General features: G+C 36.1%; 1 pseudogene; it reads left to right on the top strand.

Annotated features, from left to right (window-relative positions):
• Positions 1–7,603: 7,603 nt before the first annotated feature.
• On the top strand, positions 7,604–15,761 carry LOC103959367 (annotated as a pseudogene).
• Positions 15,762–19,961: the final 4,200 nt, after the last annotated feature.

The following is a 19,961-nucleotide window of genomic DNA, read 5'->3' as shown; positions in this document are numbered from 1 at the left end:
TCAAATTAGATTTAATTGATAATTGTAATAAATTTTTTAATAATTTTAATAAAAATTTGTATGGTGGAACGTGTTTTAATGCACAAATTTAGCGCACAAATCTAATGTATGTATGAATGAATTATAGTTATATATCAGTCGACTTATTTTAGTACTACACAATAACATGCATATGTCGCATGCAAAGAGGTTAGTATGACATAAAATGCTGATCTATATTATAAAAATTAATTCCTTTAATGGTAAAACACTTATCTTGAAATGATTCGAGTTAAATTTGGCCATCTATTTTATTAAAATATAAGAAAGAAGCACATCGACAACCTTTTTGTGCTGCCGACTGTGAACTATATTTCAAAGTCTTCCTTTACCTTTGTTCAATATATACATTTCAAATCTTAACCTAAAAAAACTCTGGCTGCATGCATGAGGATATTCTCACTGCCCCGCTTCGACATTTTACGGCGACGAAGAAGAATATATGGATGCCTTTTGCCGATCTAGTAAAGCTACAAGATTGGTGCATGTTCTTCTTCTTCTTTATATAAAACTCAGAGACCGAGAAATCTGAAAGTTGGATATCTTTGGTGCATGTGCTTTTTAGATTATTGATTATTTATTTATCAGTTTGGAGATGGGAGATTTGGGAAAAAAAATAGATCAAAACTTGCAGGTCAAAAAGTTGGATGATCAAAAAGGCAATGCTAAAAAGGGGGCTCTGGGTTATATAGAGAAACAATAAAGAAGGAACAACATTAGGGCCACCTTACTACCTTGGGAGTAATTTGATCTTTATTACAGTATGTCTTAAAAATGCTACTGGTTTGCAAACGGAAAAGCATCCTCCGAACACAAGAGAAAAAGAATGATCATCATAGCCAAACTTTTACATTAATTAGATGCTTCCCAATGAAACTTCCCTGACATTTTGTACCTTATTGGACACATTTGAGTCATTTAGCCAACCATCTTTTATAAATTGTAGAAAAATTGAAAGTTTCAGGGTCAATGTCACATTATTAATCACATAATCGGATCCCTTCCGGACTCAAAAGAATTGAGTTCAAGGATCAAATGATTCAGACCATTGAATTTTGATCCAATGGCTACAATTATTATAACTTTTAGAGGGATCCCCTGTTTATAGACGTTAGATCAAATTTGAATAGCCTGGATCATTTGGTCATTGGGCTCGGTTCTTTTGGATTCGGAGGTGATCCGGTTCCATTAATCACATCAATATTGTTCCAACTTGACCGCTTGCATAGCTCGATTGGTTTTGAGTATTATCATAAAAAAAAATCAGTACAGTTAGTAGTTGAACCATTCAATATAAAAAGAATTTAACTTCATACAATTTTCGACAAAACCATTCTCAACCCTAATCTTAGTAAAGCCAAAGTTAATTAACGATCTAGTCAACCTCACTTCGTCATCCTATCTCATATTCTAATCATAATTATGCGACTAAAAACGGCAGGCACAAGTTAAACAAGCTTATGTAAGTAAGAGGATGTACAACGTTATATTACTAAGTTAGACATAAGTAGGTCGTGAACACAATGAGTTGTATTTACAAGATTTACGGTTTACTAGTATTTTTCTTCACTTATAAATAAGAGGACATAGATTTAAATCTCATAGACAATGAGTTCTATACCACATTATGAATAGTTCATTGTGTAGCTTAAATTATGTCCATGATCTCGTTGTATAAATAAAAGAATTGGTCATTTATATTGTAAAAAAAACGAAAATTCTATGACACTCCTCCAATTATTTAACAGCTAAATTTTTTTGAAATATACTAAAAAATATGGTGAAAAAAGACTCATAGGATGTCAACGTTTATTTCCTTAATGACAGTATTAGCCAGTAAGTTAACTAACGACAATTATAAAGTATGAACACCCACAACTTCATACATATGAACATTTGAAAATCTTGCCCATTTTCTATGCCACCTGGAGATTGATGGTTATTTCCTTGATGACAAGATTAGCCAGTAAGTTAACGAATGGCAATTACTAAGTATGAACACCCACAACTTCATCCGTATGAACATTTGTAAATTTTGCCCATTTTCTACGCCACCTGGTGATTGATGTTCATTTCCTTGATGACAATATTAGCCAGTAAGTTAACAACTAACCACAATTATAAAGTATGAACACCCACAACTTCATCCGTATGAACATTTGAAAATTTTGCCCATTTTCTATGCCACCTGGAGATTGACGTTTGTTTCCTTGCTGACAATATTAGCCAGTAAGTTAAATAACAACAATTATAAAGTATGAACACCCACAACTTCATCCGTATGAACATTTGAAAATTTTGCTCATTTTCTATGCCACCTGGACAGGCCCGGCCCAGGACCAATGCATGCAAGACGATCGTCCGGGGCCCAAAAAAAATAGAGGCACCAAAATTATTAAGGCGATATATTTATATATGTTTTCATAAGAGTATAAATTTATAAAATTTGGTTCAATGAGACAGAAATTTAATTAGAAGTGGTGGTTTTGTCATTTGAAAATAATGAGGAGGTCTTGGGTTCAAAACACCATCTGTGCTTATTTACTTTCTAATTTTTACAAATTTCTTTTCATAAGAGTATAAATTTGTAAAATTTGGTTAAAGGATTGAGATGTTTAATTAGAAGCAATGGTTTTTGTTGTTTAAAATTGATGAGAGGTCCTAAGTTCGAAATACTAAGTGCATGTTTATTCTTTTCAATTTTTACAAATTTTTGTTTGGCTGTTCATTTATTTTTAGTTACTAGCTAGTAGCTATGTGGGTTGTTATTTTTAATTATTTGTTTCAATTCAAGTCTAATCTTCAACAATGCGTCATACGTAGGCCAAATTTTTAAAGCAAATTTGCAAATTATATGACGCGTCATCAAAAGGTTTAATTTAGTGACTATTCATTACTAATACATATAAATGAAAGACTCGAAAACATCATTATTTTTTTAGTCCCATATTGACATGGTTAATAAATAAGAAAAAATGTCTCACGATTTATACAAAAATACTTTCAAAGTTCAAATGGAAGACAAAAGTCATCATCTATCTACTTGTAAGCCCGGAGTTTTTTGGTTTCCTTCTCTCAATACAAAATAAATTAGTCTTTCTGTGTTTCTAAATTATTGAGTTTGAAGTATCTTTCTAAGTATAATTTTATTGATGTCTTACGTGTAAAAATAAATAATTTTCTTGTATAAAGTTAGGACACTTTTTTTGGCGTCGCCCTGGATCTCAAAAATCTTTGGACCAGCCCTGCACCTAAAGATTAAATATCCCTTAAGCAAGCAAGCAACCAATCAGTAATTTTCACATCACCTTCTACATAATTTCATACTTTTCAGAATATATATTTTTAGAGCAACTCCAACGTGGGAGTTTGCTCGGGGGACAGTGGAGGCCCAAGCACCAGGCCTGTGAGAAATTGCCAGCCCGCAAGCCCGAAGTGGATCTGACGCAGGATTGACGTCATCTAGGTGTCAACTCAATTTTTTATTTTTTCTATCAAGCGCGTGCACCTCACCCGCGCGTAGGGGCGCGTCACCCAACACGGTTTCAGCGCCTGGGGCCCGCAGCATAGTTTCAAAAAGTTATCATTGTGAAGCCACGTGGCTTCCCATGAATCGTTGAATCTCAATAACTATATAATGTGGATCGTCCGATTTGCAACAATAAAAAAAATAAAAAAAATCTTATTTAATATAAACCGTTGGATCTGAGATCAACAGTTTATATTATTCTCCTTTATAATAAATAAAAAAATAGTTTTAAAATTTAGAAATGTTACTGTTGTGCCATGTGGCACAATCTGGAGTGTTAGAATTCAATTTTTTTTTAAATCCTACGGTAGAGATTAATTAGTTGAATAAAAAAATTTAAAAAATTGTAAAAAATGACAAAAATCCGAAAAGAAAAATTGAAATTTTTTTAAAAAAAATAGTTTTACTTTTCTATAAATACCTTCTCATTATCATCTACCTTACATCATAATTTCATATTTTTTCAACTACTTTCAACCACATTCCTATATTTCTCTCAAAGTTTCAATCCAATTTTTTTTTTCAACAAAATGACTATTGATATAGGTACGAAATGGATGCTTCTTGAAGATATTGCGTTGTGTACTAGCTGGGTCGAAATTACTCATAGTTCGCTTACGGGCAATGAGATGCAGTTGCGAGAAATGTGGAGCCTTATTCATACCAATTATTTTGAGAAAATAAGTGGGAAAAGAACCAAAGAATCAATGTCCAGTCGTTGGAAATTACTTAGCCAATCGTTTAGTACGTGGAGAGACGCCTTGGCACAAGCCAGTACTAATATTCGAAGTGGGGAAAATTATGCGAATTAGGTAACAATATATTATTTATTTATTTGTTACCTACTTTCATTATAATTATTTGTTTGTATTATTTATTTGTTACCTACTTTCTTTATAATTATTTGTTTGTATTATTTATTTGTTACCTACTTCAAGCACAAGCTTGGTATGGTGCCAAAACCAAAACCAAAGCCAAAAATAAATCGTTCAACCAGTGAAATGTTGGAATATTGTCAAAGATTGTCCTAAATTCAAAGTTGTGCATGTCAGTCCATAAGTTTTCATGAACAGCACCCTTCTACACTCTACACCTGATCATAGCTCGCATGTTTATGAAGATGAAGCAGAAGAAGTGCCCAAAATACTCCCTCTTGAACAAGCGTCAGGATTGACCCGTTATCCAATTAGGCCTCAAGGTAAGAAGGCTTCAAAGAGAAAAGGGAGTGCTTCGAAGAATGATAATGCAAAGTATATGAAACAACTTGCTCGTCAAGATGAATTAACTTTGGGGTGGGAAATGGTGAAATTTGAGGCTGATAAGGCTAAAGAGGAGGCAAATGTTGCAGTTGTTGAGAAAGCATTTCAAGATAATGAGAGAGAAAGAGAGCTACTTAGGCAAGAAAGGGAATAAGTTAGAGAAGAAAGAATGGCTCAACGAGATCATGACATTATAAACACGCCTTTAGAAGGGAAGTCTCCAAATTCTAAATATTTTTGGAAATCGGAGAAAGCGGAAATGGTGCGAAGGAGGCGTGCAAGAGAAGCGAGAGCAAGAGGAGATGGTCCTAGCACGATAAGAGAAGATCATCCTGGCACCATAAATTTGTTAAGTAATGATGAATAGAGTACTTTTTGTAATCGGAGCCCATAATTTTCCAATCACTTTGGGTTGTAATTTCTTATTTATTGAATAGAGTACTTTATGTTGTTTTCAATTTATTAATTTTAGTACTTTATTTAATTTGGTAATTTATTTATACTAAAAGAATCTTTGTTCAAAAGACATTTAAACATACCAAATAACAAAAAACTCACTAAATGAACTAAAAGAAACACACCAAATAAAATTAAATAAACATACCAAAAAAAAAACAAACACACTAAATGAACATAAGTATCTTGAGCTTGTTTCAATTCCCACTGATACTCTATCAAATTAATTTGCCGGGCATTGTGCATATATGATCTTTGAAGTGCAATATATTGTTGAATGATCAATTCATTGTAACGTCGATCCCTTTCTAATGGCTCATGCTGCATGGGTTCTTCGGTGGCGTCATGAGCACAATATATACGTGTTCTTGAATTGTTCATCGTGTTTGGCTCATATTCATCAACGACATCATAATCGTACTTATCTTCCACAATCATGTTGTGAAGAATGATGCATGCCATCATGATGGATCGAAGTGACTCTACATCAAACAATCTGGCAGCACCCCTAACAATCGCCCATTGAACTTGGAAGATACCAAAACAACGCTCCACATCCTTCCTGCACCCTTCTTGACAGCTTGCAAAGTGTTTTTCCTTTGCACTTCGCGGACGTAGCACTGTTTTGACAAATGTTGACCACCTTAGGTAAATATCATCTGCTAGGTAGTATGGCCAGTCGTACATACGTCCGTTGACGCAATACGTGACTTTTGGTGCCTTTCCTTGCAGGACATCGTTGAACACTGGAGATTGGGCAAGAACGTTGAGGTCATTTTGAGCTCCTAAAACCCTGAAAAATGCGTGTCAAATCCATGTATCAAAAGATGCCACCGCTTCCAAAATGATTTTTTTGCGCCTTTTCTGTCCCTATAAGGGCCTTGTTATGCACTTGGACAATTTTTCCACATCCAGTGCATACAATCGATGCTTCCAATCATCCCAGGAAAACTTCGCATCTCGCCCTTCTTCAGAAGCCTTTACAAGTCCATGTCAGTAGGTTTCCGGAGTTACTCTGCGATGTAGATAGATTCGATTGCTCCGCAAAACCTCATCAGGGACTCAAGAATGGTTAATTTCCCCATCCTCATTATCTCATCCACTTGGTTTGCAGATACTCCATATGTAAGCATCCGCAAAGCAACAGTAATTTTTTGTTGGGGAAGGAGACCCATAGTACCAAAAACATTATTCTTTTGCATAAAGTAAGAATCATGGTTGCAAACAACAATCATGATTTTGTTGAACATATGTTGTTCCATTCTAAAACGACGTCTAAAGTGCGTATCAGGGAATGCATTATTACAGACAAAATAATCGTCCAATAGTTTCGTACCTCGTCGTTGCCTGCTTCTATCAAGGTTTCCAGAATAGCTAGGCTTGCAGATCTGACCCACAGCTTGAATGACTCGATGGGAATGTGAGGCTTTTGCCATTCTTGCTTCGTCATCTCTCCTTCTATGCTCCTCATCCTCTTCCCTCTCATTTTGGACCACCTGGAGATTGAACATTCCTTCTGATTGGTTAAACAATTTTTCTTCTTACTGATCGATTTCCCACAACATTCTTGAAGAAGAAGACATTGTAAAAATGAAGCATAAACTATGAATAATGATAGAGATTTTGGTGAAGAATGAAGCAGAAACTATGAATAATGATAGAGATCTTGAGAAAATTGGCGTGAGATTTGTGGGGATGGATGATGGATTATATGGAGGATTCAGAAAGGATTAGGTTGTAGATAATGCCACGTGGCATGCCGTCATTCGTTAAAAATTTGATGGAAATCTATCCACAAAGATTGTAAACAGATTATGACACGTGGTGCGACATGATTGGTTAATAATCTTATCGGAAATCAATCACAATAATTGTATTTTATGATAATGACACGTGGCGCAACGAGTACGATTAAAAATCTTATCGGATATTCATCACCAATAATTGTCTTTTCGGATTTTATGACAACTGGCACAACGAAAACGATTAAAAATTTTATCTGAAATTACAAATAAAATTATTTTGTATTATTTTATAACTTTTCGAATAATGACACGTGACACAATAAGAACGATTAAAAATCTCATCCGAAATTACACATAAAATTGTTTTGTATTATTGTATAAATAAATAAAATACCAATATTTTATTATCTATTATCAAAGCTATTGAAGTGCAATGGTGAAGATGCAAAAACTGAATACTGTTAATTAAGACCGTTACTATTCAATGTGGATAACTGTATTGCCCGGTTTATTAAACGACAAATAAAGACCCCCCCTCCACCCGGGGGGGCCCCAGCCTCTACCCAAAACGCCGCCGTTTCCTCCCATTTCTCCTCCGCCCCGGACGGAAAGATTCGAACTTGAGATTTGAAATCGAGGAGAAGAGAAGCGAAGATGTCGTCTTTGAGAAGAGAACTGGTGTTGCTGATCCTCCAATTTCTGGAGGAAGAGAAGTTCAAGGAGTCCGCACACAGGTGGGCATTTTTTTTTAGTTTTCAATTTTAGGGGGTTTTTGATTTAATTGGGCGTTTGTTGCACCGGACTGTCTCGGACTGGACTAGTTGCAGAGACTAAGCTGGACTGGCTTAGACTAGACTAAGCTGGACTAGTTTAGTGAAACGTTTGATGCAGTGTCGGACTAAGAAGTAGGGTAATTAACAAACTATACTATTATATTATCTAATACATATTATAATATATTTTTTTATTATTGATTTAACATTTTTCTTTTTTTCTTTTCCTAAAAACTCTACTCTCTCGGGAACCTTCTCACTTCTTCTCATTGGCTCTGTCCCAATCCCTCCTTATCACCCTCCTTCTCCCTCTCTGTCTCTATATCTCTCTTCGTCCCCAAACTTGTTTTCTCTATCAAAATTGTTTGCAGAGATGACTGGAGCAAAGGATTGCCATTGCAAGTCTACAACAGTGGTTTGTAACTCTGTTACTGCGCTGTCAATCATTTCACGAATTTAATAGCAAGCTAGCAACGAAAGATGTTATATTTCTCTATTCAATTAGCCAGATTCGAAGTGAGAACTTTATGCCAAGCTATTAGAACTTCGTTCATCTGTGCGATATGGGCAGCAGTTAATAAATTTTTTTTTCTTTCAATTTTGGTGGTTAGAGTTTGAGATTAGGCGGTGGGTGTGTCCGCACGGTTGTGAGCTGCAGTTGTCCCCCTGACTCGGGTCACGGAAGAGCAAGCGTCGTCGACTGCATGGCCATGGTTACAGTGCCGTAGAAGAAAGAATGGAAAACCCAGGGAATGGAAGTTGGGATTTAGCAAGGGGAAGCTCGGGTCTTGCTGTCGGCCTCGTCTTCATATTAGTCCCACTTAATACGTAGCAAAAGCTCGGGACTCGTTAACGAGGTTTAGCGAAGCGGAGACCGCCTCCTAGTCGAGGCGAGTCTCATTTACTTTAGTCCAGGCCTTTACCAAACGTAGGATTATAATTCTACTTAAGCCAGTCCAAGCCTGTCCCACTTAAGGAGGTGTAACAAACGCCCCCTTAAGGGGTTTATGGTTGGAAATTTGAATTCGTTGGAAGCTCAGGCTGGAGCAGGAATCGGGGTACTTCTTCAACATGAAGTACTTTGAGGAGAAGGCTCTGGCTGGAGAGTGGGACGCGGTCGAGAGGTACCTCTCTGGGTTCACCAAGGTCGATGAGAATCGCTACTCGACGAAGATTTTCTTCGAGGTTCGAAAGCAGAAGTATCTCGAGGCGCTCGACAGGTTCCGATTTTGATCACTTCTGTTTCTCTGTGTGTGTCTACGTGTACGATTGTTTTATGGAATGTATTAATTGATTGTGTTTTGGTGATGGGGTCTTTGTTGCAATTTGGAAATGCGGTCAGGAATGACAAAGCTAAGGCTGTTGAGATAGTGGTGAAGGATTTGAAAGTGTTCTCGAAGGTTGACGAAGAGTTGTACAAGGAAATTACGCTTCTTTTGAATCTCGAAAACTTCAGGTGAATTATGTTTTAGTTCATTCTTAACGTATATGTAAGTTAGGTTCCATAACATGTTAATGGGTTTATCTGTGGGTTAAAACTCGTGGAATTTGGGAACATGAAAAGTGGGGAATAAAACTTTAATTTTAATGTGATGCAGAGAAAATGAGCAGTTATCGAATTATGGTGATACTAAGTCGGCTAGAAGCATGATGCTAGTAGATCTTTAAAAGTTGATAGAAGCAAATCCGCTTTTCCAAGATAAGCTTCCTTTACCCACTCTGAAGGCTTCACGCTTGCAAACTCTAATTAATCAAAGGTATGCCGGTGTTTGTAATGCCTTTCCACTTTTGAATTTTGTATGAAGGTAGACCTTGCAGTCAATATCAATGATTACGGTTTGTAAAAGTTGTGAAGCATTAAATTATGGTTTGTGCAGTCTAAATTGGCAGCACCAGCAGTGCAAGAACCCAAGGCCAAATCCTGATATTAAGACCTTATTCATGGACTGCTCGTGTTCTCCAACAAATGAGGCTCGTGCATCCACACCAGTTACTCTTCCGGTTGCAGCTCTTGCAAAGCCAACTTATGCTCCTCTAGGAGCACATGGTGGAGTATGATCATATCCTTAGTCATAATTTTATCGAATTTTAACTGACGTTCTGATATATCAATATGTTTTGTGTGTTACTGTCATGTACAGGCTTTTCCGCTGGCTGCTGCAGCTGCAGCTAATGCAAATTTAGCAGGATTGGTGTCGAATGCTAATCCTTCCTTATCTGTGCAATCAGCTGTTGTTGCTGCTTCACCCTTCCCTGTTCAACCCAGTCAAGGTGTGGTTTTCATTCTTCTGAAATTTAGGCTACAACAGCTTAACAAAAGTTGATTTTTTAGATCCATGTTATTGTTTATTCACTTTCCGTTTTCTTTGTTTCAAAACACAATTTTAATAAGGTGACAATGTAGAATTAAGAAGAAAATATAGTCACTACTTATTTGTATCAGTAAGGAGTAGGGAGGTTAAAGAAACTCTTCTAGATTAGTTCTTTGTGCTGGGTCATTCCGCCTGTTTATTGAGCATTGTCATACTTGTAAGAAGAATTAATTCAGTTATCTAATGTCCAACCAGAAGTATTTACTGTTGAGCTTGATTATCATTGTTTTACTTGAGTAAAGTATAAGATAACAGAATATAGTTCATAATTTTCAAGCTATTTGGTTATTGAAAACAATTTTGCTGCCTGAACAGTTTCTGGTTTAAAGCATCCAACAACACCCTCAAATGCTCTTGGAATGAGTGATTATCAAAGCTCAGATCACGAGCAACTAATGAAACGCCAGCTGCCTGCACAATCTGTTGATGAGGTATTATTGGACAGATTAAAATTTCTGCATAATTGATGGATACCTCTTTCTTGCATTTTATGGTTCTGCATCTGAATGTTCCACTGTTACGAACTATTATGGAGCTTCGTACTTCATTTATTTAGGTCAGTTATCCTCCCCCTCCCCAGCATGCTTCCTGGTCACTAGATGACCTACCGAGGACTGTAGCGTGCACTCTTCATCTGGGATTCAATGTGATAAGCATGGATTTCCACCCTTCTCATCACACATTACTTGCTGGTAGGTTTTATTTATCGTGTAACATAAATTGTGCTTCACCCGTCTTAGATTTAAAGCGGTGTCTTTAAAATTTTTCTTTTAAGCAGCTTTAATCTCCGAGCTGACTTAAGATTTATGTTTATAAATAGTTGGATGTAGTAATGGCGAAATTACACTGTGGGAAGTTGGGATACGAGAGAAGCTAGTGTTAAGGCCATTCAAAGTATGGAATATGACTGCTTGTTCTAATGCATTTCAGGTGTGTATCATTACTCAGTCGGAACCTTATACGTCCTATCAGTATTCTTTATCCCGTCATTAAACATCATGTTTATGTGTGCTTAGTAGGTTCCATCTGTTTTCAAAGTAATGGTGTCTTCATGATATTTAGTTTAGGTTAATATCAGAGGCCTGCACTACTTATGATTATTGAGCATTGACCACTTCTGTAAGTTCAACTTTTAGTCTCTTATAGGTTGCTATGGTCAAAGATACGTCGATGTCTGTAAGCCGTGTATCATGGAATCAAGATGGAAGCTTAATTGGTAAGTGGAGGTGCAGCGCATCTCTAGCATAATTTGAATGCAAATTTGGATATAATTCTGGGTATTTTTTTGTGTACAGGTGTTGCATTTACCAAGCACTTGGTTCATTTGTACTCTTATCAAGGACCAACTGATCTACGGCAACATTTGGAGGTATGTTTTGATTCACTTTGTGCTAATTCAAGATCAAGAAGATATCGTTTGCCGTTTTACACTGATGTTTGGATTTGGTTTTCTTATAGATTGATGCTCACAGTGGCAGTGTGAATGACTTAGCCTTTTCTCATCCAAACAAGCAATTATGTATTATAACTTGTGGGGAGGATAAGCTGATAAAGGTGGGGTTATATTGCAGCTTTCTGTTTTTGTTTAACTTTAACTTGATCAATATTAAATGGATTATTTGTTTGAACACATAATAGGTTTGGGATTTGGTTGGAAGAAATCTATACCGCCTTGAAGGTCATGAAGCGCCTGTTTACTCAATTTGCCCCCACCAGAAGGAGAATATTCAGGCAAGTCATGTCCATTTGCTGAATTCTGCATATGTGTTATGACCACTTAATGTTACTAGTTCTCAAATGACTGGTTGAATGTGGGCACTCTAATTTTATTTATATGTTACATGGCCTGTTCAGTGGTGCTAGAGTTCATTTGTGAATGTTCAAAGAACTAAATAGCTCGAAGTGGTAGACTCTCATTTAGTATGATATTGGTTTGTTTACCTTGAAATTCCTGGTTACTCGTACATTTCAGTTGTTATGTATCCTGTTATGCCAGTGGGATTTCACAAAAGTTCTGATGATATGATAACTAATTATGATGATTGCTGTTATTATAATTACTAACCGAAAATGAGTGAGACAAAGGTGTCGCATCAAGCTGCTCTTGCTGTTGTCGTAATTCTACTTTTTTATCTTTGCAGTTCGTATTTTCAACTGCTGTTGATGGGAGCATAACAGCTTGGCTGTATGACAATGTGGGCTCCAGGGTTGACTATAATGCTCCTGGGCAGTGGTGCACCACAATTCTCTACAGTGATGACGGAAATAGGTACAAAAGAAGATCCACATGGTTTATGCTATAAATTACATTTGTCGCATATTTTCTGTTTGTGTGACGATGTATGAGTTATAACTGATCCTTTAAATCTCAGATTATTCTCTTGTGGGACTAGTAAAGATGGTGATTCTTTCCTCGTTGAATGGAATGAAAGTGAAAGGGCAATAAAGAGGACATATAATGGATTCAGAAAAAAATCTTCTGGCATAGTGCAATTTGATACAACAAAAAATCACTTTTTGGCTGTTGGTGAAGATAATCAGATAAAGTTTTGGGATATGGATAATACAAATGTTCTTACTGGTACAGATGCTGAGGGTGGACTTCTGGTAAAAGTCCCCATTATTCAGACATCTGTTTCCAAATATTATAAGTTGAATAAAAGAATCTATTTTTTTGAGATTTCATTCATTGATTATGAACGTTGGGATTGCTTCAGACTCTTCCCCGCTTGAGATTCAATAAGGAAGGAAATTTGCTTGCTGCTACCACGTCTGACAACGGAATCAAAATTCTTGCTAATGCTGAGGGTCTAAGATCCTTAAGAGCAATTGAAACTCAATCTTATGAAGCATCCAGAGGACGTATTGAGATGAAGGTTCTTATTTCTGTTTCCATGATATGCTACCCCTTTCATTCATTTGTACATTTCTGTTTCTAGAAAATTTGATTTGCTCATTGTTGAGAACTTGATGTGTTCATGTTCATTGATCAGGTATCTGGTTCTTCCATGGTTCCGAATGTCAACCCAACCATTAATAAAGTGAACCGTATGGATACAAGCTCTCCTGCCATACCGACTCATATTCTTGTACGTCATTTAAGTTATATAATTCACATTCAAATTGTTTTGTCATATATATATATTTTAAACTTAATTACGATTGACTGGTTAGCATCAGCTTGAAAAACGAAAGTGCGATTGTAGCTTGTTAGTCCTGAATTTTGGTAGCCATTGTCACCGTACTCGGTTCAATGTGTGTTTTGTGATTTATCCTTATTTCTGCTCTAGCATCACATTCTGCTGCATATTTGTTGTAGAATGGAGCCGATTCTATGGCAAGAAGCCTGGAAAAAAGAAGCTTAGATGATGTATCTGACAAGATTAAACGTTGGGTACTGGCGGAGATTGTAGATCCTGTTCAGTGTCGAGTGGCTACTATGCCAGAAAGTAAAGATCCTGCTAACAAGGTTGGTTTTGTTTTCTAGTTCACTCTTTTGTTGTTCATGGATAATTTTATTAAGATGGTCTTACTTTTATAAAAGGTTGCTCGACTTCTGTACACAAATTCTGGTTCTGGCATTCTGGCTCTCGGTTCAAATGGGGTGCAGAAGCTATATGGAAGTGGAGCCGCAATGAACAAAATCCAAGTGGGAAGGTGATAGTCAACACCCTCATGAAATACATATTTCTCTCTTCGTTCAGTTGCATGTATTTGAGTTACATGAACATATAATGTGTTAGCAACTTTCATGAAAATGTATCTGACTTTTTGTGGGTTAAAAGGCCACAGCACGTGTTGTTCCCCAACATTGGCAACCCAACAGTGGTCTTTTAATGACTAATGATGTCTCAGAAAATGTTGAAGAAGCGGTTCCATGCGTTGCACTCTCAAAAAATGACTCTTATGTGATGTCAGCCTGTGGAGGAAAAGTGTCTCTGTTCAATATGAGGACTTTTAAGGTAATTTAATGTGTATATAGTGCAGATCTATCCTATGACGGTTTCTATCAACTACTACAGTTTGCATGATTCTGCATGCATTGGAATGACGAGCGTGTTTGGGATGAAAAAATTTTGGTTTGCAGGTAATTACAACTTTCATGCCACCTCCACCAGTGTCAACCTACTTGTCATTTCATCCTCTGGATAATAATATCATAGCAATAGGAATGGATGATTCAACTATCCACATTTACAGTGTTCGACTTGATGAGGTGATTGATTTAAGAATCTCTATATCTATTAACATCTGATTGAATTGCTCTTCTTGATTGCCAATATGAATCGTGCTGCTCTTCTGTTAGGTCAAAGCAAAACTGAAAGGCCACCAGAAGCACATTACTGGTTTAGCATTTTCTGTCAACCTTAAAATCATGGTTTCATCAGGTGCCGATGCTCAAGTATGCGACGGCTCTTCTTCTACTTTTGATATGCAAGTTAATGTTTACCACTGATTGGATATGTAAAGAAAATGATTTTGCAGCTATGCTTTTGGAACATGGATACATGGGATAAGAGGAAATCGGTTCCACTTCAGTTGCCCGCTGGAAAAGCGCCTGTCGGTGACACGCATGTGCAATTCTATTCTGATCAAGTCCGATTGTTGGTATACCATGAGACTCAACTAGCATTATATGATGCGGCCAAATCAGAGTGCATTCGGCAGGTAATAGAACTCCTTGGATGAGTTACTTTTGTTTGCGAGCACAACAAATCCCCTCTTTTTTTTTAAATATTGCAGTGGACGCCACAAGATGTTCCGCCTGCGCCCATTTCTTGTGCAGCATATTCTTCAAGTGGTCAACTAGTTTATGCGGCATTTACTGATGGTAACATTGGAGTATTTGATGCTGATAGTCTGAAACTAAGATGCCGTATTGCCGTGTCGGTGTACTTACCACAAGCATCATCAAACAGGTATTTGGAGCATTGAACTATGACTAGTTTATGAGGGGGCGATCTCATTCTATCAAGCATTATATCTGATTAGTTTACCTAGATTTTCCCCTTTGTAAGTTTGAAAAATGAATTAGTTGAAGTAAAAGGAAGAAAAAGTTGTGCATCACCTCTTGATTAAGTTGAAAAACGATAAAGAAGAACAAAAATTTACCTTCTGTTATCACTAGAACCTTCCATTGTATAGTTATTGATTATCTAAACTAGTTTCTTCCTGCCCTGCGACAGCCCATCTGTGTACCCGCTGGCTCTTACAGCACATTTGCGGGAGCCGTACCAATTCGCTGTTGGACTGACAGATGGATCTGTTAAAGTTATAGAGCCCTCGGAATCTGAGGGGAAGTGGGGAGTTTTGGTGCCTGTTGATAACGGAACACAGAACGGGTGGACAGCAACATCTTCGAGTAACAATCCAGCATCGTAGCCGCTCCATGTAGGGATTTCTATATCCATTTCCTAGAGTTGATTTGTGTTGTAATTGTATTGTATTCATGTACTACCACAGCAGACTAGTAGGGGGTATGTTATGTGCCTCGCCGAATGTGTGAAGCAGAGAGATCTAAGGTTATAGCAAAAATTCATGTATATTTATATGAATATCAGAGAAATGTGTTTAATTATTTCTTCAAATGTGGTAGTTCCTTCTCCCTCTGCTGCAATATTACTTTCCCCTTTTGCTTTTGCCTACTTATGAATGTCCAATCCATAAAAACTGGAAACTTGTATATTTTGTATTCGTATGAAACTTGCTCAAGAATACAGCTTTCAGATTGAAAAAATGCGGATGAGTTTGAACGTGGTCCATCAACTAGACTACTTCCGCTGTTCCTTTTTTATACCAGCGGAATGAGGGGTTCGAACTCGACACCTCATGTGCAGGAGCAAAAGTTTTTAACCACATGAACTACAAATGCTTTTGTACTTTCCTTGTATAAAACTCGTCACGGATATAATTGGAATTTAAGAGAATCTAGTCATCAAAAATGGAATTTAATCCAACTTTATTATTTGTACTATTAGGTCACCATGTGGCATGCGCCTTATAAAACGATCTATAAATGGTATAACTTGGTAGACTTGTAGTTTCATGTCAATTTAATAGGAAGAGACAGCAACCAGTCCAAGTTTACAATTACATTATAATTGAAGAAAAAACAAAAGACAGCCAACGTTGAGGAAATGAAAATTTTAATTGTGACGGGAATATAGATAAAATATTACGTGTTTTTATATAAGTGATAGAAAATTTTAATGTTTAGATTATTAACTTTTTAACACACATATATAATGACACGTGATGTACTACCTCGTGTACCAATCACACTGAAAAATATCTTTTGTGAAGGTTTGGATTTAAATCAAGTCGGCTAACCTCACCATAGGGCGCACTGTTTGAAGGGTCCTAATTGGACAGCGGCCAACGATGTGTTCCCATCATGCCACGTGGATCTTGACCAAATATAAATGTTTGACTGGGACAAAACCCTAGTTTGCGGGCCTAGCTAGGGTTATATTTGGACCCTAAGTAGGGGAACGTGGACGTTTGTCATTTGTCATGCATGGGACTTTATCTGAGTTCCCATTCGATTTGGGTAGTGTTTATTGCTTAGTCGTTGCGGTTGTATCATATACGTACAAAACTTAGACCCTAAGTATTATATGATGTGAGATGTCGTAGCTTGATCATCACAAATAGTTTAGAGTTTGCATCTCACGATCATCAGTTTAAGCTGTAACAGCATCAGTGGTGTACGAAAATGTAATTAATTATTAATTATTGATGCATTATATAATTTATTGCATACGTCAAGGTCATCTTATTGATCGTAACACTGCCTTTTTATATTTGTACATTCTTTTGGTGCTTGCTAGTTAATTATTATAGTAATTTTTTTAGTGTCTATCTAGACCTATAGATGGAGCATGGAGTTCGGTGAGGGTTTCAAAATGCCAACAAATACGTTTAGTTAAAAAGAGTGCTAAAAAGAAAGCACCTTAATTATATACTAAAAGGTCCCAATAGTAAAAGAATAATTATAGATACAGTACCAAATAATGTGTCATCAATTAAATTTGTACTTTATTTCAAATTAAAATTTAATTGATAATCGTAATAAATTTTTAATAATTTTAATAAAAGTTTATATGATGTAGAACGTGTTTTAATGCACAAATTTAGCGCACAAATATGATATATGTATGAATGAAGTAGCTATATATCAGTCGACTATACTTATTTCAGTACTACACAATAACATGCATATGTTGCATGCAAAGAAATTGGTACGACATAAAATGTTGATCTATATCATGAAAATTGATAGTTTTAATGGTAAAACACTTATCTCGAAATGATTCGAGTTCAATTTTATCTTCTATTTTATCAAAATAGAAGAAAGAAGCTAAACATTGACAACCTTTTTGTGTTGCCAACTGTGAACTATATTTCAAAGTCTTGCTTTACCTTTGTTCAATATATACATTTCAAATCTTTAACCTAAAAAAACTGCGGCTGCATGCATGAAGATATTCTCACTGCCCCACATCGACATTTCCTAAGCTCAACTTTACGGCGACGAAGAAGAATATATGGATGCCTTTTGCCGATCTAGTAAAGCTACAAGATTGGTGCATGTTCTTCTTCTTCTTTATATAAAACTCAGAGACTGAGAAATCTGAAAGTTGGAAATCTTTGGTGCACGTGCTTTTTAGATTATTATTTATTTAGTTATTTATTTATCAGTTTGGAGATGGGAGATTTGGGAAAAAATAGATCAAAACTTGTAGGTCAAAAAGTTGGATGATCAAAAGAGGCAATGCTAAAAAGGGGTCTCTGGGTTATACAGCGAAACCCTAAAGAAGGAACAATATTAGGGCCACCTCACTCCCTTGGGAGTAATTTGATCTTTATTACAATATGTCTTGCAAATGCTACTGGTTTGCAAAAGGAAGAGCATCCTCCGAGCACAAGAGAAAAAGAATGATCATCATAACCAAACTTTTACATTAATTAGATGCTTCCCAATGAAACTTCTCTGACATTTTGTACCTTATTGGACACATCTAAGTCATTTGACCAACCGTTTTTTATAAGGGGTTTTTTGAATTGGGTATAAAGTAATTAAAAATTGAATCTATTTCAAAAGTTAAAAGTCACTAAAAATTAGATCTATTTCAAAAGGTAGTCTATAAAATTAAACCTATTTCAAATTTTCTCTTTTTATAAATGGTAGAAAAGTTAAAGTTTTAGGGGTTAGCGTCGCACTATTAATCACATCAATATTGTTACAACTTAACTACTTACATAGTTTGGTTAGTTTTGAGTATTATCATAAAAAAAGAAAAAGAAATCAGTACAATTAGTAGTTGAACCATTCAATATAAAAAAAATTTAACTTCATACGATTTTCGACAGAAACATAGGTTTTTAGCTATACATCTCAACTCTAATCTTAGTAAAGCCGAAGTTAGTTAACGATTTAGTCAACCTCACTTCTTCATCCCATCACATATTCTAATCATAATTCTGCGACTAAACACGGCATTGTTTGATGGATACGCTTTGTGCAAACATGTCTTTGGATCATGCTAGCTAGACACAAGTTAAACAAGCTTATGTAAGTAAGAGGATGTACAACGTTATATAACTAAGTTAGACATAAGTAGGTCGTGAACACAATTAGTTATATTTACAAGATTTACGGTCTACTAGTATTTTTCTTCACTTGTAAATAAGAGAACATAGATTTAATCTCATAAACAATGAGTTCTATACCAAATTATGAATAGTTCATTGTGTATCTTAAATTCTGTCCCATGATCTTGTTGTATAAATAAAAGAATTGATCGTTTATATTGTGAAAAAATGAAAATACTATGATGCTCCTCCAATTATTTAACAGCTAATTTTTTAAAAATTTACTAAAATATATCGTGAAAAAAAGACTCAGAGACTGTCAACGTTTGTTTCCTTGATGACAGTATTAGTCGGTAAGTCAACAACTAACGTCAATTATAAAGTATGAACACCCACAACTTCATCAGTATGAACATTTGAAATTTTTGCCCATTTCTATGCCATCTGGAGATTGAAGATCCCTTAAGCAACCAACCAATCAGTAATTTTCACATCACCTTCTACGTAATAATATAATTTCATACTTTTTCGGACTATATTTTTTTAACAAAATATATCATCTATAGTAAAAAGAAAGAGATAAGCTTAACCTCATAATAAACTAGCAATGATATGATTCAAACTCGTTTTTGGAAAAAATTGAATCTAAAATCTCACTTATAAGTAAAGATAAATACCACTAAACCGTAATACTAAGCGACGGAATATATTTTTCGAAAACAAAGCAAAACAAAATGCACGGCCTATTAAAAAATTAAATTAATAAAATGACGTGTCACACAGAAGTTGGGCCCCTTGTGTTTGTATTATGTTCTGTCGAGTGTCCAGTCGAGTAATTGAGGCCAGGCTAGCACCTTTGCCATGATTGACTTGCGGGCCCCACTCCCCCTCCCCCTCTCCCCTCTCTGCTCTGTCAACCCACATGCGGTCTCAATGCCCCATGCACTCCTTCACTTATTTTATTCCCTCTCTCACCCGCCGTCTCACCATTCCTCCCCTACCACCATCCTAAATTCGCTTACCTGGCGCAATAGGTTCGTGTAACTCCAGGAATTTTATCACCGCCGATTTTATTTCTGGACTTTGAACTAATCACTTTTCAACAAATGTAAGCAAACAAGGACGCTAGTACAAAACTAGATATGCTAAAGCGATTATTTACTTAAATTGTATAGCAATTGTTAACTTAAATT

Source organism: the organism of the source record quoted next, unplaced genomic scaffold (genome assembly GCF_019419815.1).
Source record: "Pyrus x bretschneideri cultivar Hongxiangsu unplaced genomic scaffold, Pyrus_bretschneideri_v1 Contig6, whole genome shotgun sequence".
Lineage (NCBI taxonomy): Eukaryota > Viridiplantae > Streptophyta > Magnoliopsida > Rosales > Rosaceae > Pyrus > Pyrus x bretschneideri.
This window is presented reverse-complemented; position numbering and strand designations above follow the sequence as displayed.